Source organism: Mirounga leonina, unplaced genomic scaffold, assembly GCF_011800145.1.
Source record: "Mirounga leonina isolate KUSES-001 unplaced genomic scaffold, KU_Mleo_1.0 Mir_125, whole genome shotgun sequence".
NCBI classification, from domain to species: domain Eukaryota; kingdom Metazoa; phylum Chordata; class Mammalia; order Carnivora; family Phocidae; genus Mirounga; species Mirounga leonina.
In genome coordinates this window covers 52484694-52490676 of record NW_023270305.1, presented here as the reverse complement: position 1 = coordinate 52490676, position 5983 = coordinate 52484694, and the positions used below count along the sequence as shown (strand labels likewise).

The 5983-nt window shown below is 38.4% G+C and overlaps 1 pseudogene; it reads right to left on the bottom strand.

Annotated features, from left to right (window-relative positions):
- Positions 1-5295: 5295 nt before the first annotated feature.
- On the bottom strand, positions 5296-5983 carry LOC118007559 (annotated as a pseudogene).

The window sequence follows — 5983 nt, the reverse complement described above, 5'->3', positions numbered from 1 at the left end:
TTGGCTGACTTTTTTTGAAGATAAACTGTTAACTCTTTTTGCAGGATTGGAATTATAAAAAGTGTCTTTCTCATCGTGTATATTAACTACTGCAAACCAGTTTGTTCCATTTCCTTGTGATTTAAAGAAAAATATCAGATTTACATTTACATAAAAATTACCTAGAGGGTTATAAATAAAAACAAGACCACAAATCTAGGTTTTGGGAAATCTAGATATTAGTCTGAATACACTATGAACTTACTATAAGATTTAACTCACATTAATTTTTCGTTTCCTCATTGACAGCATTGGGGATAGCTGCTACATCTGCCTCATGAGAGAGTGCTCTTAAAAAATGTAAAGCAAAATCAGAGGGGCACCTGAGTGGCTCAGTCAGTTAAGCAGCTGCCTTTGGCTCAGGTCATGATCCCAGGGTCCTGGGATCCAGCCTTGCGTTGGGCTCCTTCCTCAGTGGGGAGCCTGCTTCTCCCTCTCCCTCTGCCTGCCACTCCACCTGCTTGTGCTCTCCCTTTCTTTATTAAAAAATCTTTATTAAAAAAAAATGTAAAGCAAAATCAAAAGTATGATGTTACAGCAGGTATATATGTTTTGTAAATTTTTCTGTGTATATTGAAACTCCTTACATCCTGTAGAAATGTCACAAAGGATTTATATCCACCTAGAATTTCAGAATTACATATACTTAATTAAAAATCAAAATTCGCTTGTACTTATAACTTTGCCCAAAATGTAATTTAAAATTATTTTGCTGAATACGAGAGAATGGCCTAACATAGAAAAACACATTGGAATATTTATTCAACACAAGAAATTTTTTTTCAGCATTACCTTGAAATGTTCTTTCATATCAGTTTTTTATTTAGCTTATCTTATTTGGGAGAATGAACTGTTTCTTTTAAATTCAGCAAATGCATAAATTCTGTGGAATACTTACCATATGCCCCATGAATAGTTTTTCACATTTAAAGAAATAATGTTTAATCTAAACATTATTAACAGTGTTTCTGCTCATCTAAAATAAGTGTTTTGGTTTGTAAGGATCTCAGGTGTTCAGAATTGAGTCAGTCATTGGTCATACTCTTTACTTATGACACCCATATCATTGGTCTAGAAAGGCTACACTTTTGTTCTGTTTTATTTCACCTTACTAGTTTTTATACCTCTCCTGCCTGCAAATCCATACTCCTTATTCCTGTATTTAATGTTTATCCTTCCAGGCCATTTTCCAAATTTTGGATATATTTCCTTGAAAAACTATATATTTTACATGTTTTCTATATAAATGATACTGTGGTATAAATCTTATTTTGCTCCTAACTTTCATAAAATATTAAGTTTTAAGACCTATTCATGTTACCATATATAACATGCTCCTGACTGGTACATATTATTCTATTCCATTCACATACCATGGCTGATCTTTTCCTCTAGTCATAGATACTCAAGTTGTTCCCAGCTGTTCCACCTTCTACAAACTTGTACGTGTCTTCCTAGGAACCTGCCCTGTAGTTTCTATGGGATATATGTCCTAGAGTAGAATGGCTTGAGTTTGGGGTATATGCATATTTAATTTCTGTAAGTAATGCTGATTTTTTCTCAGGAATGGTTGTACCACTTTACACTTGGACCAGCAAGACATGAAGGTTTCATTTTATCTACATCTTCAGCAGCACCTACATTTTCTGATTTTTGTTAATCTGATATGGGTGAAACTGTTTTGTCTTAATCTGCATTGTCTGATTACTAATGAGGCTAGGCATATGCTTTTAGTCATTCTGGTTTTCCATTCTGTGAAAAATACTTAAAATTTGCCCTTTTTTTCTATTAGGTTTTTATCTTTCCTGCTGATTATGTAGTAAAAAAATTTTTATACATTTTAAACAATACTCTTGTCAGGTTCAGATGTTGTAAATAATTTAGTCTTGTTATTTGTTAATTCTTGTCTTTGGTGTCCTTCATGGAATAGAAATCTTTAATTTTCCCAGTTGTGCTTTTTAGGTCTTATCACCATTTACATTTAGGTCTTTAATTTAATTGGAATTTACTTTTTGATACAGTATGTGGTATGGATCCAACTTTTTCCAGCTAGTCATTAAAGGAAAAGGGTTAACAAAACCCCTTCTTTCTATGTATGGGAAAATGATCTTGGTTTTACCTTCTCCTTAGCACAATTTCCTTGGAAATCTATTGAGTTAGTAAATATGAAATGTCCCCTGCTTACTCGGCAACATTTTTATATTGTACAAAGAAAAGGTATAGACTTTAAGACTTCACTGAGTAAGGTAGTACTGGTAACTGAGCTTGTTCCTCATTGCAGAGACCTGGAACCTACTGTCAGGGATTTTTACAAGATAGTGGTTCCTGTGGCACATGAGGCTTACCTAAGGAGAATGCCTTCCTCTATATGGTATGTTTAACTGTGGTATATACTTCTGCCAAGCTAAGCGACCTTGGTACCAAGTTATATCCTTTTGGGTCCTGTAAGTGTGAATGTCTGCTGGGCATGCAGAGTAGGAATGTAGTCCATTTTTCTAACCATCTCCCTAATAATTCATATTTTCCCCATTTCATTACATACCAAGTTCCCATAAACGAGATTTTGAGGCTCTCTGTTCTATTGATACATGTATCATTTCCTTTCCCAGTACAACAGTCCTAATTAACATTACTTTGTAATATGTCCTAATATCTGGTAGGTGAATCTATTTTGTCCTACTTTGTGAAAATTACCTTAGCTATTTGTGGATTTTTACTTACTCTGTTTAAGTGATAGTATCAGTTTATCAAATTCCCTTTTTTAAAAAAGCTACTGAGCTTTTTATTAGAATTACATTGAATTTATAGGTTAATTTAGAGAGAATTGACATAAGGTCAGATCATCCCATTTGTGAACAAAATTTCATTCTCCATTTATTCAGGACATTATGTGTATGCGTGTTTGTTGATAATTTGTCTCTTGTGTTGGCTAGTTCTTAGGGACTTTGTAAATTTTGTTGCCATTGAAAATCATGTCCTCTTATTTCTAGTACAAAGAAATATATTGAACTTGGTGTGTTGATCTTGTATTTGTACTTTTGATGAAGGTTTATTATTTCTAATATCAATTCTCTTGGGTTTTCTATGTAAATGCAAATAATGACAGTCTTATCTCTTCCTTTTCAATCCTTGTACTTCTCATGCTCTTTGTTTTGACCAGGTTGCCAGTCTGTCTTTGACACTGGTTGTGGTAGCAGGCATTTCTATTTTTTCCACCTCAGAGTCTAAAGTTGCTCTATTAAATGTGTTTCCTGTGAGTTTTATGCTAGTCTTTTATCAAAAGAAGCTCCCTTTGGGACGCCTGGGTGGCTCAGTCGGTTAAGTGTCTGCCTTTGGCTCAGGTCATGATCTGAGGGTCCTGGGATGGAGCCCCATGTCAGGCTCTCTGCTCAGTAGGGAACCTGCTTCTCCCTCTCCCTCTGCTCTCTCTTTCTCAAATAAATAAAATCTTTTTTTTGTTGTTGTTCCCTTTTAATGCCAATTTAAATCTACATTTGTTTAGATTGTCTTGATTTTTCACCTTTAGTAATAGTATGATGAAGAACATTGATTTTCTGATACCAAACCATTCTTGCATTCCTGCTTGATATGGGGGGGGGCTTGTATGAAATAATTTATCAAAAATATACATATAAAGGAATGTGAAAGATAATATAAAAGTGAGGTAGTAGCATGCAGAAACCTAGCTCTATATAGAAGGCACTATTGCCACTGTTTGATAAGGTGTCCCAGGAGAAAATAAGCTGAAAAGAGGCCCTGCATCATAGGCTCCAGTTTCTCTGAGAATTACAAGAACCTTTTCTGTAGGAGTCACTGGGCAAGGTCCTGAGCAAATCTTGGGAAACTTAGGGTTATCCACAGTTAGTGTATTTTGAAAAGCACTAGCTATTAGAACTGAATCATCTGCCTGTAACACAGTCTGGGGGAGTGGGCTGCTTAGGCTTCTCTGCTTTTAAGTTCCCTGCTTTTTTTTTTTTTTTTTTTTTCCTGCTTTTACTTAAGCTCTCAGGGGTAGATCAAAGCAGAACTCTTGTGTGTTCTCAAATGATCAGGGAACAGGGCTTGAAGTAAAAGAGCAAGGAGTTCGTCAGCACATGGTTTAGCCAACCAAGTACAGCTAATAATCTAGGCCAGGTTCACCCAGGCTTAATCAGATTTAAAATATGCTGTAAAGAAGGTATCACTTTACATTTCTCTTGAGTCATTCTGCACGAGTCTGAACTGGTGGTTCTCTTTGTTTCGAGGTTTCCGTTTTCCTACATAGTCTTCCCCCCCACCCCCACCCCCCGTATTGTGTATCTTTGTCTTTCATGATGAATATTTTCCTCAGGTTTCTGCTGAACTTTGGTTGCCTGCTTATGTTTAAGAATAAGAGACTGGGGGTGCGTGGATGTCTTAGTAGTAGAGTATGTGACTCTTGATAATTGGGGTCATGAGTTCAAGCCCCATGCTGGGCATAGAGCTTACTAAAAATAAGAGACTAAACAGCTGATTGAAGACCTTGAGTAGGCAGGTGAGACTTGTTGTTTACGAACTTTATCTTAAAGCTAGTTTGGAGGCCCTGGCACAGGATTTGTTAATATTTCCCTGAATTCAACTGTCCATCCAGTCTCAGAGTAACCTACCTAACTTACAGAATGTTCAGGAAAACATCAGAAAGCACCTTCACCGTAAGTAAGTGATCTAGTGAGAGTGGAGAGGGGGTAGAAAACTACATGTGTACAAATCTTCCAAACTCACTAATCAGCTAACACTCCTCCCCTGAGAAGCAGTTAGAGAGGGAGGGAAAGTAGGAAAAAATAAGCACCAGAGTGTCGTTCTGGAGAAATACTTCCATGTGGAAACATGGAAGAGGGATTATGTTAGATTGAACAGTGTGTTAGATTGAACTTACTATTTTTTAAGTAATCTCTACACCCAACCTGGGGCTAGAACCTAAAACCCAGAGATCAAGAGTAGCATGCTTTACCAACTAAGCCAGCCAGGTGCCCCTGCACTTGTATTTTAAATTCATCTTTATAGTTGCTTTTTTTTCTTGGTCTCTTTGCTGTTTCTAAGTGGAACATATTTAAAATCTCCATTTGATAGCTTCTCATGGTTTTATGTTTTTATTTCATATATTTCTGCCACCTTATTACAAGTTTAGTATTTACCATGCTTTTGGTTTGGTTTTGTTTTTTAATAATCAAATTTTCTTCTTCAGTTTTTTATTTTTATTTTTGCTGCAAAAAAAGCTTTATTGTTTCCATTTGGTCCAGGCTTGGGAGAGGGCTCCAGGGTGGCTAAAAAGCTGCCTCGTGGCTTCAGGGAGAGGCTGGTACCAGCCCTGGCACCTGGGTGGGAGGGACGCCAGAGGGGCCTCTCAAAGGCTGCTGGGCCCCTCATTGTGTTCGAGGGTGAGCCTCTCCAAGAGATCCTCGCCCAGCCCAGCCTTGGGGCCAGCCGGCCTGTGGAGGTGAGTTAGGTGGCGGCACATCTTCTTGATTACTTTCTCATTGTGGTTCTCCAGCAAGTCACAGAGATGGGGGCCTGTGTGTGCAGAACCCAGGGCATGCAGATCCAGACCTGCCTGGTTCGGGTTCCTCTCCAGAACCAGGGTGGCGTCTGTGGTGTCCAGGGTTTTCCAACACTCCTCTTGGGACCGCTTCTGCACATCCTGGGAGAAAGCACAGCCTCCTCGCTGATTTTGCATCTTCAAGAGATGCTCATCCCCCTTGTGCTTCTCCTCAGCCAACATGCAGAAGAAGTGGCCCGCGCCCTCCAGAGCCACATCGTTGAGGTCAACATAGAAACCTGGAGAGAAGCAGGTGTAGGAGACCTGCAGATGCATGCTGACCACGCGGGTGACGGTGGCCTCCACCTCAGTGGAATAATTCTGAGGAATCTAGGAGCTCGCTGTTGATCGGTAATGAGGAGCTAAACTCAAAATAGCGTGTTGGCTCAT